Source organism: Rhineura floridana, chromosome 20 (assembly GCF_030035675.1).
Source record: "Rhineura floridana isolate rRhiFlo1 chromosome 20, rRhiFlo1.hap2, whole genome shotgun sequence".
Classification (NCBI taxonomy): domain Eukaryota; kingdom Metazoa; phylum Chordata; class Lepidosauria; order Squamata; family Rhineuridae; genus Rhineura; species Rhineura floridana.
Window position 1 is genome coordinate 3,812,356 of NC_084499.1, and position 18,354 is coordinate 3,830,709.

An 18,354-nucleotide genomic window follows, 5' to 3' on the forward strand; every position below is an offset into this window, starting at 1 on the left:
TTACTGAAAATGATGTGATGCTAGAAATATTGCAAGAAGCCAACAATTACAGCAGCTCTAGCAGCCAAGAGTCTCACTGAAGTTCAACCACAAAAGCATACTTTAGTAACACAATGGCAAGAGGTGGTCTTAGAAGAGGGTAGGCTTTTCTGCAGTGGGTCCACATCTCTGTAATGTATACATGGGGGGGTTGTGGAGCCTCTTCCTACAAGCATTCAGGAGAGTCTTAAATCCCATCTTTTCTCACTGGATTTAGCTTGAGACTAGGCTTTGCACTGTGGGGTTGCTGATATATTTTACTTTGTTCTTGAGTTACTTAGTTTCTGGACTGGATGAATGTTTTCCTTTTAATTTAACTGGCTTTTATTTAGCATGTCTAGCATGACTGCATTTTCTTTTTATCTTCTATGCCACCTTAGGAGGGCTTGTGCTTTTCCAGGTGCGTTTAAAATTTTTGAAATAAACAAACAAGAAAAAGGTCACTTTTCAAATGTGTAAGATGCTTCTGCCAAATGTGGATCAAGCTACAAATGTTGTTTGGGGATAAACCTAATTATTTGTTTTCCTAACCGGACAATATCAACAGCTAAGGACAATATGTTACAATACCCAAAACAAGTTGTCGGTGCCAAAACCCCCAGTATCCTTCAAAAAACATCCAAATTCCACTCAAGAACTTCCCCTTGATTTACAAAGAGGCCTACTATTTTAAATGTAGATTTTTATATGTCCAAATTATATGTACCCATTTTTAGTTGTAAGCCGCCCTGAGTTCCGGTTTTGGAAAAAGGGCGGGGTATAATAATAATAATAATAATAATAATAATAATAACAATAACAACAGATACACGTGAAAGGTACAAATATTGTCAGAGGCCTACACTTTTCAGCTGAGCGGCCAAACCAAAGATTGAGGTTGCCAGGACCATGCTCCTCTGTAGAAGATCAGGGACAAGCTCCTGCTCTCCTTCCCAGATCCAAATTTGGAGCTGGAAAGAGCTACAAAGACTTATTTATTCGCCCCTGTGCTTTCCTCCCCACCTTGAGAGGAAATCGTCACGCAACTGCATGAATGAATCCTGCTGTTTTCTGAGGCTCAAGGTAGGAAGACGGGCTCATCACACTTGCCAGAGGGCTGCGACTATCTCACTGAAGTGATTCAAAATGCAGAACCTTGAAGACTGTGCAGATGAAGGACAACTGAGAACCTGGATACAGACATACACACATCCTTTTTAAACCATTCCGAAAGGCAACACTTGGGAATGCAGGATCAGAACTGATCACTAGCGGTCTTTCCATTTCACACCTTACAGTCTTAGAAGGCTGTGATGTTCTGCTGTTTCTCTGGCTGGGTTTGGAAAATACTTGTTGAAAAGCAGCTGTAAAAGGACAAGATTTTGTGTTGTGGCTAGCGATGGGGGAGAATATCTGCTAAATTGGACTTAGTACTAGATTTCAACTGAATGTGACAGCCCACTATCTTTTTGGACTGGCACTGATTTCTGCGGCGGGCTGAGGCTGCAATCAGCAAGGATTTTTTGTGGTGGGCCACAGATGTAATTGGCACAGATTTTTTTTAATGAATTCTTTCCTCAATTTTACGTAATTATCTTGGCAATTTCCTCTAAGTTGATGCATTTGTAACAGTGTGTAGGTGTGATAAATAGGAAAAAATAAATCACGTAGAACACCGTAATCATTTGCGTAAGCATTTGCGTTAAAAATTATGAAATTTTTTTCACAACCAAAAACACAGAAACAAACAGCGGATCGAATCAGCAAGTGCCAAAACATGGGAACAAAAAAAGTGTGGATCAGGATCGAACAACAGACTATCAGAATGCAAGTGGATTGGAACTAGGCAGCGTACCCCATCCCTATTTGCAGCCTATTCATTCCAAAAGGAATCTTTGAAGGTTTTTAAAGGCATGGGGGAGAAATTCAAATCCAATCCAATTCTTTATTTGCATTAGCCACAAGCCATTGCAATTGGAATATATAAAAGCAATAAAAAGCAGATATACAGCTTAATCAAATTATCCTACTAAAATTCTAGCATTTCTGTAGGATACCGACCAATAAAATTGATATATCCAAAATCCATCATCATAAGAGAAATGGATAAGTAAAACTATCAACTAAAAAACCACAAACCTATATCAGATTACAACCCAAGGTACCACTGTAGATCTTGTTCTAATTCTACCTGCTAAAAATTTTGCAGACATTTCTGTCTCCCTCTGCTTTTGGTCTACACAAGGAAAAGCCACATGGAGGTTAGTTGAATGCTCTGGGAAAGATGACAGCAGTGGGGCAATCAGCTCACTTCTCAAATCTCTACAGAAAGAGCAGAATAGCATTACATGGGCTACTGTTTCAGCACTATCATCTCGCAATGGGCACACACAATTTTGCAGTGGAATTCTTTTAAAGGGGGAGTTCAGTTCCGTTCACACTTAAAAGGTGAACCTACTTTACACTTTCTGAAAGGATACACAAATCGAAACACAGCTTTCCTTCAAAATCTGCACTTCTCCAGATTTTGCAATGTAGTTCTCTAGCCAAGTAATGTTTACGAAAATGCATCTACTAGAGTGTGTATAAAAATGCATATAAATGAAAATCTCAAACTGATGTGGAAACGTGGAGAACTTAAGATTGTGGAAAATGAGAAAATGAGAGAACTGAAACTGATGTATTCACCTGTCCCTAGACTTAACCACTTCATCAGGCCCAAATGGCTGCTTTTCAATGCTCTTCTGCATGTTTTAAAGAGATGCCTTATAAAGAAAGATCACATCAAATACAGCCTTTAAGATCAGAATAGAAAAATCTCATTTATGCAATTGGCACACAGAGTGAGACCAATTCTTTGGGAAGTGTTGCTGAGCACATTTCACCATCCTTTCCTTTGTAACACCACAGTCTGGGGAAATACAGAACTAATCCCAGTTGATTAAATTCATTATTATGATTATTTTTTCAAGCTTTCTAAGGTTTTTCCACCTGGCATAGTAAAAGCTGTGTGCACACTGAGATTATGAGGCAGCACAGAATGCAGCATTAGGTATGACTCCCTGAGCCTCTCAGCATTTGGTACCCAGCCCCCAAGTTAAGTTTCTAGCCCTTAAGGTCACGAAGAAACGCTTGCAAATGTGGGTAGTGCTTGTTGCTGAATCACAGAAGCCCAAAGGATAACTGAATAAGATTTCCAGTTATTGGGGTGGGGGCTTCAGTGCCCATCCCCATGATTAGAGAAACCAGAAGTGATTATGCAATATAATGGAAAACCCTGAAATGATGAGTAGAGACATTTCAACATTTTCACATGTTGCATTCTAGCTCCCAAATTGCCAGCGGCACATTGAAAGGGGAAGCAGCCATATCGACAGCTGAAATGCTGCCTGCAGCCAAACAAGTCTTGGCTTTTGGGTACCACAAACAGCTGACTTCTTGCAATGGGTGAACCTATCACATCAGCACTTCTGCCTCTCGGTAATGTATAATCAATGCCTGAATGCAATGATGGGCTGGGTGAGGGGGCTAGTAAGCTAAGAGTGAATCTCAACAAGATGGAGGCACTGTGAGTGAGCAGTTTCCAGTCTAGGAATTAAACAGACTGCCTGTTCTGGATGGGGTTGCACTCCCTCTACAGAAGCAGGTACATAGTTTAGGGGTACTCATAGAGCCAGCTCTGTCACTGTGAGCACAAGTGGCCTCCATGGTGAGAAGCACCTTTCACCAACTCTTGCTGTTTCTGGTCAGGGATACCACGTCCTCACTGATTCATGCATTCTTAGCCTCGAGGCTTGACTACTGCAATGTGCTCTTTGCGGGGCTGCCTTTGATGCCATTCGGGAAGCGGCACAGGTTGCCTATATGGTACCAGGCCAAATTCAAGGTGCTTGTATTAACCTGCAAAGCCCTATACAGCTTAGATATTTGGCAGAACGCCTGCATCCATATAACTCTGCCGGATGTTAAGATCTGCAAGGGATGCCCTCTTAACAGATATGATATTTAACAACACAGGAGAAGGCATTATCAGTAAAGGCACCCAGACTGTGGGATTCCCTTTCCTCCTATATATGGGTGGTGCCAACTCTGACAAACTTTCAGTGTCAGCTAAAGTTCTATTGATTTACTCAGTCCTTTGGTCGAGCTGCTGGCCTCTGGGCTTGTTGTTATAAGGGATGACTGTTTACAATTGACGTTTTAGTATAGTTGGTTTTATAAAGTATTGAGTTTCAACAAATTTTGACTGTTACCAGTTCTGGGGTTGCTTTTAGCAGTGAAGAGTGGGGTACAAACAGGCCACATCCAACTATGTGTTACTCAGTGTAGATGTATTTAAAATTAATGGACCTATGTCAGTCATGCCCATTAATTTCAATGAGTCTGCTCTGAGTAGGGCTAACACTGGATACACTCGTATGTTTTAAAATAAAGGGGGAAAAATAGGGGGAGCTTCTTCAGAAGGCTCCTATTTTTGCTGCATTTGCCTGAAGCAAAGATGGCTTCAGGTGGGTTTTTTGGGGGGGAGGGGGCCAGCTTTGGGCAAGATGTCTTCGACAGGCTCATCTCTGCCTCCCTTCTGTTGCTGCTGCCTGCACACATGTGCTCTCTTGCGTCAGTCCAAACAGCCAGCCAGAGGGAGGTGGAGAAGTGAGGAGACGCCACTGGTCTTCCTCATTGCTCCTGTCATTGCTCAGTGGCTCAAAGACAGGAGGTGTACAGGCAGTGTCAGAAAGGAGGAAGAGGAGCAGCAGGGCCAGAAGGTTCCGAGTTGACAGTGGGCCCCCGGTTGAGGCATGGGCCCTTGGCAGGGGTCCAATGATGTCAAACCCTGATGCTGGCCACTCTGCCAAGAGCTACCGGGTCAACATTCCATTCATCAACTGGGTGGATTCAAAAAGTCAAGGCTTGGACCTGGTTCTGCATCTGAAAAACGGGAATGAAAAAAGGTGACTGCATTATGTTCTTGTGGAGATGAATGAGTAAGACATGAAACCACTTTTTATAAGGGGAAATCTGTGCTGCACCTGAATTACTCCGCTTCTGATTCCACATTTCAGTTCAGTTTCACATTTGGCTGTGCGACAATTTAATTAGTGGCAACACATTAAAATGCTTACTAGAATGCTACTGATTTAAGTCTTGCTTTTTTGCATACACTTTAATTACAGCCATCTGTTTAAAAACTCCATTTGGAACCTCGACTATCTAATGCCTTTAAGCAACAGGATATACTTGATACATGGTGTTCTTATCTCCATACAGAGTTATAACATTTGGAAGGTTTATTATTTCTGATTTGTTTAAGTTCTAATATCTGTGCTGCTTTTGCTGATGTAACATTTATTGGTCTCAGTTTATGGCATCTTACTTGCCATGACTATTCATGTAATTTTGTTGGGTCCAAAATGAAACTGGTGTGCCAGCTACAACGCTTCCCAGACAGAGATAATGTGGTCACCATTATCCATGCACGTCACTTCTAAGTTAGGCTATTACAGTGTTTTGTATGCAGAGATTCATTTGAAGACTAAAGTTAATACAGAATGCATCACTTAGGTTCCACTAGCTAGGATTCGTTACACTGAGCAGCTACACTGGCTACTGGTCCATTTCCAGGCCCATGACAAAGTCCAGAGCTTACCTACAAAACCCTACAACAGGGGTTCCCAAACTGAGCGTCATTCTGGTGGTCCGGAGTGTGTCCGTGAAGAACACTTACAATTTGAATTCTATGGAATTCAAATTGTAATGCTATAAAATACAACGAAAGAATCATACAGCATCTAGCACAGTGTACTACAATTGCTGCAATAGGCAAAAACAATCATTAAGTGGTCAGCTGAGACTCTGGGCACTTTTTAAGTGATCTACAGGGAAAAGTTTGGGAACCAACGCCCTACAACACATTCCTGCCTAAACATGGCATTCATTATCTCAGGCTCTCCTTCAGGTCCCACAACCCATCTGAGGTCAGGTGGGTGGTGAACAGGGAAAGGGCCTTTAGAATTGCTGCCCCTCCTCTATGGAATGCCCTCCCCAGAGAGGCTACTGTCTTGTCAGCCCCAGGCATATATGCTTTTATTTTTCCAGGCGCAGAATGTGTCACCTGAATAGATTTTATCCACTCTGCTGTACTGTTTATTATGATGCTGTCCTGCTGTATGTACATTGTAATTGTGATGATCAGGGGACTGGAAAGAAAGCCCGATGAGGACAGACTGAAAGAACTGGGCATGTTTAGCCTGGAGAAGAGAAGACTGAGGGGAGATATGATAGCACTCTTCAAGTACTTGAAAGGTTGCCACATAGAGGAGGGCCCGGATAACTTCTTGATCATGCCAGAGTGCAGGACACAGAATAATGGGGTCAAGTTGCAGGAAGCCAGATTTTTGCTAAACATCAGGAAAAACTTCCTAACTGTTAGAGCGGTACCAGAATGGAACCAATTACCTGGTGAGCTGGTAGGCTCTCCAACACTTGAGGCATTCAGGAGACAGCCACTTGTCATGGATGCTTTAATCTGGATTCCTGCATTGAGCAGGGAGCTGGACTCAATGGCCTTATAGGCCCCTTCCAACTCTACTATTCTATGATTCTATGATTTTATACGGAATAATTTACTACTTTGTCATATGCTGCCCTGATAGTTTTACTTAAGTAGGGATGAGGAATATGTGGCTCTCCAGTTGCTGTTGGAATCTAGCTCCTATCAGCTCCGGCCAGGATAGCCAATGGTCCAGAAACATCTCGAGAGCCAAAGGTTCCCCAACTCTGTACTAAAAGATGGCCAACCCCCCACCAATACATACATAAATAAAGCGTATTTAAAGTACTTTATCCTGTGTTTCCACAATTCAATTGGCAATGCATTTAGCATACCACCACCACCATCATCATTAAAAGAACGATAAAAAATATAAAACAGAATGGATTGAGTGGATTATTTCCAGGTCTGCAATACACACCTGTTCCTGTTAATCACTGATTACACTGTCACAGTGCGCCACAGTTGTCAAAATGTCTATTGTTTGTGGTTGTAGCATTAATGGAGAAAAGAACACTATAAGCCTTAATATCCTGAGATAATTTCTTCGTAATCAAAAGCTATTCCATTTATAGAACAATTGTTTTACAGGCTGTTTGAATCTGTTTTAGGAATCTTTTCCACCAACACATTTCTTGGCCAAAAAATTCTAACATGCAGCAGAGGGTTCTGTGGCGTCTCTAGGGCACACAATCAGTTCGAAGGGATGGAGGTGAGAACCGACCAGGCCTGTCGAACAGCCTTTGCCAACCTAGTGTCCTCCAGATGTTTTGGACTACTACTCCCATCAGCACCAGCTAGACTTGACAGAGCTGATGACAGTTGTTGTCCAAAACAACGGCACTAGGTTGGCAAAGGCTGCTGTTGCACTGCTTGATTTGAGAGTCCCTGTCCCCCCAAGAATACATCAATGCCTTCCCGCAGCTGCATAAGGCAAGGGAAGGTCACTGGGCCAGTTGCCTTTATTATTTTATTGATTTATTTATTTAAAATCTTTCTATCCAGCCCTTCTACCCTACAACAGGGCACTCAGAGCGGCTACAATAAAATCGCACACATATACAGTAGGGCCCCACTTATACGGTGGGTTAGGGACCAGGCCCCCGCCGTAAAGTGGAAATCGCCATAAAGCGGGACCCATAGACTATAATGGGGCCGTCACACAAAAATGACGTGAAAATGTCACAAAATTGGCTTTAAAAAGTGGAATTTCCCATCGCCGCATTAGCGGAACGCCAGAATGTGAAGCGCCGGTAAGCGGGGCCCTACTGTATAATAAAATACACAATAAAAACACAAAACATTACAGTAAATTAAAATGCACAAAATACTATTAAAATACATAAAATGCATTATGCATACACATACAAAGATACATATATGTATATTTGTGCACACACATATAAGAAAGTGAGAATAAAAGAACTTAAAAGATAAAAATAAAAGATGAAAAACTTAAATCAGTGTCAGGCTGACCCGTGAGTCCCAACCAAAGGCTCTCCGGAACAAAATAGTTTTTGCAAGTTTCCAGAAGACCATCAGGGAGGGAGCAAAGCGGGCTTCTTGGGGCAGGGAATTCCAAAGTCTGGGAGCCACAATTGAAAAGTCTCTCTCCCACGTGCTTGTCAATCTAACTTCTTTCATTCCAGGCATGCAGAGACCAGAGGCAGATGATCTTAAATCCGGGGTAGGAACATGTGGACGTAAGCAGTCCCTTAAGTACACTGGTCCAAGGCCATTTAGGGCTTTAAAGGTCAAAACCAGCACTCTGAATTGGGCTCGGAAACAAATTGGGAGCCAGTGGAGTCGATAAAGCACAGGGGTGATATGTTCCCTGCGCCGTGCTTCAGTTAACATTCTGGCTGCTGCATTTTGGACCAACTGTAGTTTCCAAATAATTTTCAAAGGCAGCCCCACATAGAGTGCATTACAGTAATCAAGCCTCAATGTCACCAATGCATGTGTCACTGTGGCCAAGTCACCTGCTTCCAGGAACGGATGCAGCTGGTAGACCATTTTGAGATTATTTATTTACTTCAGACATTTTTATACTGCTGTTCATCATGTAAGATTTCAGAGGGAAACTTCTGAGGAAACGTGCTCATTGTTATTGATCTTCTCACTGAGTGACTCCTGATAAGCTCTAAAGGAAGTCCACAGTTTGCCTGGGTCTGTGGTTTTCAGTTAAGAATTCTAACACAGGAATTGCAGGCACAATCCTTTTATTTATTTTCACTTGTTTTTACATATAGTCAGTTTTGTCCCCAGCGTCTGGGATTGAAAAGAGGAATGCCTTTGCGTTCAATCTTTGCTGTTATGACCAGTAGCAACTCATAGATAATATCTTCCATGAATTTATCCTGATGGAGGATATCAACAATTATTAGCCATAAACACTAAACAGAACCTCCATGGTCAGAGGCAGCATACCTCTGAGTACCAGATGGTCATGGCAAAATAACAAAAGATGCTGGGATAATGTTTCAGCTGAGCTTCAAGCAAAATTTATTTATCCCCCGCCCCCCCATCCCGAGGTCTTCAGGATAGGGAGGGCTATCCATTTTAACTAATTTACACACAGCTTCCTTAGACCAAGTGCCTTCCTTATAGTTCTATCCTAACTATGGATAAATCCCATTTAAATTCATGACACTTACTTCTAAGTAAACGTTGTTAGAAATATGCTTATTATGATGTAGTTTTGAGCAATTTCTCTGAAACAAAATTCCACTGAAACTAACTTGCTTTCAAGTAAGTGTTAAAAATTGTTTTTTAAAGTTGCATTACAATCTTACCGAAAACAAAGCCATGGTTTCAGTGGCAACAAGTCCTGCACTTGGGCTGGTTACCACCAGTGAGAATTAAATTGCTGGTTTCAGAGAGTGGAAGGAAGGTCACTAACTTCCATCTGTCCAATCCGAGCACAAGGTCATCTCGTCTAAAGTATGGGAAGGATTCCAAAATTATCTTGAACTGGAGCACCTCGGTCAATTTACTACTTGCACTCAACAAGGTGTTCACCTGGAATTACGGAGAGAACCTTCTGTCTTTTGCACACCAGTTTTCTTCTATAGAAGCCAGAGAGAGACCTGAGTCACAGTCAAAGTCCAAGAAAGAACAGCAGTCACAATAATAGCACCCTGCATTGTTTTGATGTGATGACTTGAAGCTTAAATAAACCCTCTCTAGATAGAACAGAACTTGCTTATTTCTGCATATTGCATGATGTCTGCCACAAACCTGGGCTCAGCCCTGGAATATGTGAATAAATAAAGAAGACATGCCCATGAACATGTGCAGAATGCCATTCTTTCATGTCTAGTGAGCTTGTGCCTGCTCCCACATATCTGGACAAAGCTTCCAGTTCACAGGATCCATCTTTACAAATGAAGCATGTCACAAGTAGGCCTCCCTAATAATAGGGTCTCATTCAGCAAATGGCCGCATTTGGGTGTCACACTAAGCTATGGCTTATTGTGATAGGAACAAATCTCGTTTTCCTTGGGCCTTGTGCTTTTGTTCTTTATTAATTACAGATTAGCTTTATGTTCAGACCCTAAACTGTGGCTGATCTTAACTATGGTTTTTTGAAATAACCCACCTTAATGACCTGTGGATTGAAATTTAAACCATAGTTCAGGTTAAATACGGACTGGACCAGTTCACATGACACAGTAAACTTACTGTGAATGCTGAGATTGCTCTTGTGCTCCTCCATGAGTGGAAGCAACAAACTGTGATCCCTGGCATAGGGCTACATCCAAACCAGGAATTGTGGTTTGTTCACTAAAACAAACTTCGGCTTTACATTATGGTTTGTTGGAGCAAACAAACCCTCTTTGGATGTAACGCTAAGCCAGGGATTGTGGCTTGTTGCTCCTACTTACACTAGAGAATGAGAATTTACACTTTCATTAACTACAATTTACCACAATGTGTAAATGCAGCCTTTGTCAGGTATGTATGAAATAAACTGTGGTTAATTGAAAGCGAAAGCTTCAGGCATTCTCCTCACAGTGGCACAAGAGGAAGTGGCGGGGGGAGCGGGAGTGTTTGAGACTTCAGCTTGACTAGGTTTATTCCATAATGATAAACCATAGTCCGCTTCAGCCTTCCACAACATGGCGCCCTCCAGATGTTTTGGGTTACAACTCCCATCATCCCTGACCGTGGTGGCTGGGGCTGGTGGGAGATGCAGCAGATGTAAGGGAAGTACAGCATATAGGGAGGCAAATGCTGCACAGGAAGTTAGTGGCTGTGCTGTGGGCTGCCCCCTCCTCTAACTGGGGCTAGGGTGGTGGTTCAGTCAACCAGCCCTTGGACCTGTGGATGTTGCAAGTCTGTTTGCAATCAAATCTCCCGAGGAGGCAAAGCTGATTTGCATAAGCAAAACTTGGGCAGGTGAGCACAAGGTCTTTCCCAGCTTTGTCCACCTGGTTTTCAGTGCAGCATCAGAACAGATCTAAGGATTGGGGGGTTGCTGGTGTCTACAGGAATTAAATCTCTCTTTCTAGGCTTTCTGTGTGGCTAAATACAAGCCTAATGAGTGTTTGCAACTTTTGTTGGGCGAACAGGACAAGTTAGGGATTCTGCTGGTATGTTGCCTGTATCTCACTACCCAACAGTCTCCCTGCATGAGCTGACAGAGCGTGGATGCAGTATTGAGGACCCCCAGACTACTGGTTACGAGAAATTTCAATATTCATGCTCAGGCCACTGAATTTGGGGCAGCTGAGGACTTCATGGCTGCCGTGACAAACATGGGGCTGTCCCAACATGTCGTCGGTCCAACACATACACCTAAACACGCTCTGAACTTGGCTGTATCAACAGAAGAGAAAGAGGATTGTCTGGGGGTAGGGGATTTTATCACCGTTCCCTTTTCATGATCAGATCACCTCGTGATAGTCAATATGTCAGCGGCCTTCTACTCAGAGGCAGGGAATTAATTAGGATGGCCCACCCCCAGAAGATGATGGGTTGAACTGGTTTCCAAACAGTCCCCTCCCCTAGTTGATAGGACTGATGCTCCTATCAGTCTTCTGGTTAATCTGTGGAATGCAGAGGTGACCCAGGATCACTCCTGAGCAACCTCTCCCACTTGGTAGAGTCCAAGTGGCTCTGGGGTGATCAAGCAGGTTGGGAGACAGCTTGAATGCGAGTGGAGGAAAACTCCAGACAAATGCAACTGAACACTAGTATGCATTCAAGTCTACTCACATCAGCAGTGAAGGAGGCAAAGAGCATTTCTTCACTGCATTCCCCATATGCTGTCAGCAGAGCCGTTTCAGGTGATACTTGCTGGCGTAAATGAGTTTTTGGAACCCTTAGTGGCCCACTATGTCTGGCTTGTAAGGCATTCTGAGGATAAAGCTGCCAGAATCCATCAGGATGGATTCCACTTTTGTAGCAGGTCAATCTTGAGAGGTGTCCAGAGTACTTTCTGATCCAGTTCTGTTGGTTGCTGTCATGGCCCCGTCAGAGGACTCATCAGACGAGGATGACTCGGGAGTAACAGCAGCAGACCCAGAAGCAGCAGACCCAGAAGGAGAAACGGAGGAAACTCCTGAGAACCCAGCTCCTTCTCCCCCTCAGCTGCAGAGCACCCCAGACACAGCTGAAGCCCTTCAGCCAGACGCAGGCAGTGAACAGGATACTCCCCCCTCACCTGCAGAACGTAGACAGCAGAAGGTCAGGCAGAAGAGGGGCAGGCCTGTCCACTGAAGGCCAAAACGCTGAGGGCTCACACCTGCTGACAAACCTGCTCCTTAAAAGTCAAACCTTGGCTTCAGCTTGTTGCTGACTACAATGTCAGGTGTGACCACTGTGTGTCTTCCTATCCCCTGAACCTTGACTTGGACTGATCTCTCGGCAAACTAGACCCGGACCTTCACTGACATCTCTTCTGGATTTCTGGCTTGGCACGTAAGCTTTGAACGGCCTCTGCCCTTAGCTCGCTTCCTCCTTGCTAGCCTGTCAGATTTATAGCCAAGCTGCCGGCTGAGGACTTACGGCCTGGCAATTACCAAGGAATCTCCAGCCCTGCCTGCACCCTCACCGACACTGCTGTCTCAGTGAAGAGCTGACAGTTGCATTCCAGTTGATATGGCTCAATGATGTGGACAAGGTACGTGGATGGGTGCAGGTGACCTTCTTGATCTTGCCCCTCCTGGCTCGTAAAATCGAGCAGGGAGGGGGGATCCAGCTGAGCCAGGGAGGCGATTGAAGCCTCCCTATGAGATGCAGCAAGTCCTAGCGCGCCTGAAAGAGGTGGTGGTAAGACCACTCCTGATAAAATGTTCCCTGGACCCAAAAGATATGATTAATTATCTATCAGTCACATATGTCCCTTTCCTCAGCGACATTCTTCAGTGTGTGTTTGCTGATCAGCACCAGAGAATCGGATGGCACTGATTTTCTGGATCCATTTCAATTGTGGTTCATGCTTGCATTTAGCAGAGACTCCGTTAGTTGTCCTAGATGAAGACCTATGCTGGGAGAGAGCTGGGGGAGTGTGACCCTGTTGATTCTCCTAGATCTCTCAGCAGCTCTTGATACCATCAAATCATGGTATCTATTAGGAGTCCATATTTGAGGTGAAAGTGGGTGGTGCTGCCTCATAGGGGTTCCAGTTCCACTTGTATGATCAACTCCAGAAGGTGGTGCTTGGGGGTATTGTTTGGTCCCACGAAGCCTCTAGCGTGAGGTTCTAGAAACTTCAGTTTTATTCCCCATGCAGTTCAACATCACTGAGAGTTTGGGGAGGTGTTGTTATCAGTACACACTTTGATCCAGGTAAGACAGAGACAATTTTTATTAAGTGATTCCTCAGTCTGAACAGGGGAGGTGCAGGTACTCAGCTTGGGGGCACTCTTCGATCCATCACTGCCACTGTAGGCACAAGTGGCCTCCATGGTGCAGAGTGCCTTCTACCACCTCCAGCTGATGGCCCAACTATGACCCTTACCTGTATGGGGATAGCCTGGCTTTGGTGATCTACACTCTGGTAACCTCTAGATTACTGCAGCTCATGCAAAATTCAGTCACCAGATTACTGACTGGGACCATGCACCCAAACACATCACAACAGTTCTGACCTGGCTGCCAATTTGTTTCCAGGCCCAATATACAGTACTGCTCTTGACCTATAAAGCCTTGAGATCACTATACTTCACGAACCACCTTTCCCCACATGAGCAACATGAACATCACCTCAGACCCTTCCCAGAGAGGTCTCCAAGAGAGGTCCAGAGGACTGCAAAGAGAAAACAGGCCTTTTCAGCAGCAGCCCCTTTTCAGCAGACACCAACACCGTCATCTTTTTGGTGCCAGGCGGAGACGTTCTACCTCTCCCTGGGATTTGGGCACTGATATTGTGTTGGTTTTTATGGCCTTTTCATGGCTGCAGTTGGCATTTACTGGGTGGGGAAGGACTGCTGGTCTCTTTTCTGACTGATTTTCGTGGGTGAGCTTTTCAGTGTATTTTTAATTGATATATTTTCTCTTTCCTGTATTCTACTGTTGCTGCAAGTCGCTTTAGGACTCCTTTGTTTGCGGGAAGCAGTACATAAATCAAATAATATTGGAAAGCATCTGCTAAGCACTGGGTTGGGGAGAATTCGTTTATTGTGACAGACGAATGTTGCCAATGAATGTCACCAGACAGAATGGATCCAACCTTTTCCCCCCAGAAACCAAAAACTTGACCCCTCTGAGAATAGTGGAGATTTTCAAACAATTTGTTCTACATAAAGAGCAGCAGCAAACCAAGGCACCACCCTGCTGCTTCCATTTATGATCCTTCACTTGAAACACATAATTTAAAAATGAAAATAGCCACATAGGATTGTAGCCAAGGCTAGTCCTACCCAAAGTTGACCCTTTGAAATTAATAGACATCATTAACTTAGGCTTATTAATTTCAGTGAGTCTATTCTAGGTATAACGTAGTTGGATACAACCCGTGTATATTAATATCAAAATGTTATTAACATTTTTAGTACAGCTTTGGAATGTGTGCTAGCGTTAAGTTGGGAGCAGATAGGTCAGGTTTTTTAATTATATTTTAGACTGACTGAATTTTATTCTGTTTCATTCTGTGTTTGAAAGTATATATTTTTTAAAAAATTATTAAAATAGAACAAACTTTACTATACAGTACAAACATACATATATATATATGCCAAAAAAGTGGAAAAATAAATAATCAACTAAAGTACCAGGGAAAATGGTTGGTAACATAGGAAGCTGCCCTACACTAAGTCAAACTATTTGTCCCTCTAACCCAATATTGTCTACTCAGACTGGCAGCAGCTCTCCAGGGTCTCAGTCAGAGAGGAATCTTTCCTCATCACTTGCTATCTCATCCTTTAACTGAAGATGCTGGGACCTTCTTCATGCAAAAGCATGTGCTCTACAACTGAGCTACAGCTACCCCCTTCAGAATTATTTTCTCTGAACTTAAATCTAAATGCCTATGTATGGCTATATAAATCTGCTCCCTTCTGCCTGGGGAGATAGCCAGTCTACCTGTCTGTCAGCTTGTGAAGGACCATCAGTGATGCAACTGATATCCTTCAGTGCCACAAAGGTCACTGGCCTGCCCTCTGTAGTGGAAATCATAGAATTCTGAATTATACAGAGCTCTTCCAACAGGCAGAGTGTTTACAAGCATTGTCTGCTGAAGAATGTTGTGCAGCTCAGAAACCTTCATCTCTCAAAGTCTAATAATAATATTTTAAACATTGTCATAGTTACTTTATCTCTCTAGATTATGTTCAGAACTCTTTATGTATTTCTGGTATTTACATTCCACCCAATCAACTATGTCCTCCAGGCAGTTCAGGCCTACACATCTTTGTTCAGGACACAGATCAGATCTAAGCAGCTGCAGCAGTTGAGATAAGTAGCTGACATCTCTTGCACTATTCTAGCAAACGTGCTGTGCTTTTCTGCGCTTCTACCATCTTTGCATAGGAGTGCAGCCAAAATTTAACCACCAAGCTAGCTAGACCCACTACTTGCAGGCTTTTAAAAAATATTTTTTTTACAGACACACTAGAATAAAGGTGTGATGGCAGAAAACTATAATAAAATAATGGCATTAGGGTGACAGCAGTTTAACTAGGATCTCATATGAAATATCCCCTCAGCATGGAGAGTAGAATGGGGAGAATAAAAATTATGAATGAGTTCAAACAGGCTGTTTAAAATCAAAAAAGGGGAACCCGAAGCCCTCCAGATGTTGTTTTGCTACAACCCCCATCATCCCTGAACATTGGCCATGCTGGCTGGGACTGATGAGAAGTGGAGTCCAACAACATCTGGAGGGCTACAGGTTCCCAATCCCAGATTTAAATCCTTGTGAAGACAGGCAGTTAATATAAGCAGGCAAAACTGGGCTTACATTTTGCCTAGAATAGACCTGCTCCAAGCATGACAGAATTCCTACATAAAAAACAAGCCCATGTAGGGAACAGCATGCAACACACATGTAAATCATCAAATGTGACAACAGCATTTGGCCATATAAACACAACATGTACATTTTCTGAGAAACAGTGGCCAATGGCAGTGTCTAGGCCCGTGTGGCACTCGCAACAAAATATATGTGCATACAATTCTGACATGTGTTGTGCACTGTTCCTTCCACAAGGATTGTTCATGTACAAAAGCTGTCATGTCTAAAGCAACCCTTTGAGAATTTATCACCTGGGCTTAATGCTCTGCTTGTATGCATCAACACAGCATGCACTTGACTGAAACATTAATAATCTAGGCATGCAACCTCACACTTTTTAAAAATCTGTGCTCTGACTGCTGAAGCATTCTGCATAGCCTGAAAACTCATATCTTGTATTTTAAACATCTGGGGCAGGAGTGTTCACATCATTCTTCTCTCCTCACCCAAACTTTCCAACAACCAGTGGAAGCTGAAAGTGGAGGCAAAAGAAGAGATGACAGAACAGCATCTAGGAGAGAAAAACACAGGGCTTGCCATACCATTAGGCAAAGAAAGGCAGCCAAGAAAGGCAGGTGTTTTGGGGTGTCAGGAAGAGGCAGCAAATAGCTAAATTATTTCATTTATTCTCCCTAAAAGAAGGGAAAGAACTTCTGGGGTTTTCTTCCTATGGAGAGGGTGACGTTTGCTGCTCTGCTTCAGACAGCAAAGTATTTGGGGCTAACCCGGGAAAGATGGGGGGGGGGGAGAATGTGGCGTGTTTAAAAGGTGTACACTACCCCACTTCTCTTGCAGAAGGAATTTCTCCCTATTCATTGTGCAATCTCTTACCCCAAGGAAGGGGGACAATTAGTAGTGGTGGTGATGGTAGACAGGGGACCCAATATCTGGCCATTGTGGAGGGGCCCTATTTCACCTCCCATCCCACACACCCCAACTCCCAGCACTAGGAAGAACATAAAAAGGGCCCTGGTGGATCAGCCCAAAGGCTCATGCAGGCCAGCACCCTATTCCTCCCAGTGGCCGACCAGACGCTGCAATGGGAAGCCCACAGGCGCAACAACTCACCCAGCAACTAGCAACCCTGAGACACTGGAGGTGGCAAAGAACCACCATTAGTAGCCACATTGGCTAGCCTTATGCCCAGGGGAGGGGTCAAGCCATGGTGATGGGGGAGAGTCTCATCCATGCCCAATCAGTAAGGGCCCTTCCTTCGCCTTCTCTCTCTCCCCCCCCCACAACCCCCACTCCCAATAATGGTGGTGGGGAGAAAGGAAAGGAGATGCCAGCAGCACCCCCGTCCCCCTCTTTCTTCTCCCTTGGCCTTGGCGGACCTGGAGGTGGTGGGTGGTTGGGAAGGAGGGGGGAGGGGTGCAGACCCACACACATAGGGCAGCCCCTCCCCCCCAGCAGAGGGGAAAGGGCCAGCGCCCCTCCCGCTCCCGGGATTGGGGGAGGGAAAGGGTCACCCGTCATTATCACCCCTCCCCTCACAACTGGTGGGGGAGGGGTCCCCCTCGTGCCACGCCCCTCCCCCCATGAATTTCACCGCGGTCCACGGGGGGGTTGGTTTGGGGGCTGTTAGAAAGGGGGCGGGGTCTCCTTCCTCCTCACAGCCGCCAGCCAGGCCCCACCCTCTCGCTCCCGGGGCCCCTACCTGCGGGAGGGCCCGGGCTCTCCTCACACCCCCTGAGGGGCGCACCCCGGAGCGGCCCAACGTCGGCGGCGTCGGCGGCGTCTCCTCATCGCGGTGACAGCCGGGAGCCCCGCCCACCTCGGGGCCCGCCCTCCTATCGCGAGACTCTCGGCCCCGCCCCACCTCCCTGGTCACGTGGGCGGAGGTATGTTTTTGTTTTTCCGTCGGGGATGAGCGGAAGGTGGCCAGCCATAGAGGCAAGACGCCCAGAAGGGACGGGAGGACCACGGGCCACGGAGTTGAGGAAATCCAGCCGCTCCTCGTTCCTCGTCTCTCGCGTTCTCCAGTGAGAGGCAGGCTATCCGTCAAAGAATCCTAGACGTTGAACTCCAAAACTACCTTTCCCTGGTAGTGACCAACCCTGGCCCTACTCTTACCATCGGGGCTTTTGCCCCTGCGCCCTATCTAACTTCCCTTTCCACCTCTAGGCTCAGAAAGGCATTCACGCTGGCGAAGCTTAATGTACTACCGTCAGCTCTCCTAGATGGCAGATACCGAAAGATTCCTTTTGCTGAGCGCCTATCCCTTTGTGGTGCAGATGTAGTGGAAACTATTGGCCATGTACTTTTAGCTTGCGCTTTTTATCACGATTTTCGTCTTTTAACTATTACCCCGATTATCCAAAAAATCCCG

The 18,354-nt window shown here is 44.8% G+C and overlaps 1 protein-coding gene across 2 annotated transcripts in view; it reads right to left on the reverse strand.

Moving 5' to 3' along the window:
• RC3H2 (ring finger and CCCH-type domains 2) overlaps positions 1 to 17,811 on the reverse strand; it is a 56,484-nt gene extending 38,673 nt beyond the window's left edge. For both annotated transcript variants that reach the window (XM_061603758.1, XM_061603757.1), the window contains exon 1: positions 17,683 to 17,811. The gene's annotated coding sequence lies outside the window, so the exon portion shown is untranslated. The remainder of the gene's footprint in view (positions 1 to 17,682) is intronic.
• Positions 17,812 to 18,354: the final 543 nt, after the last annotated feature.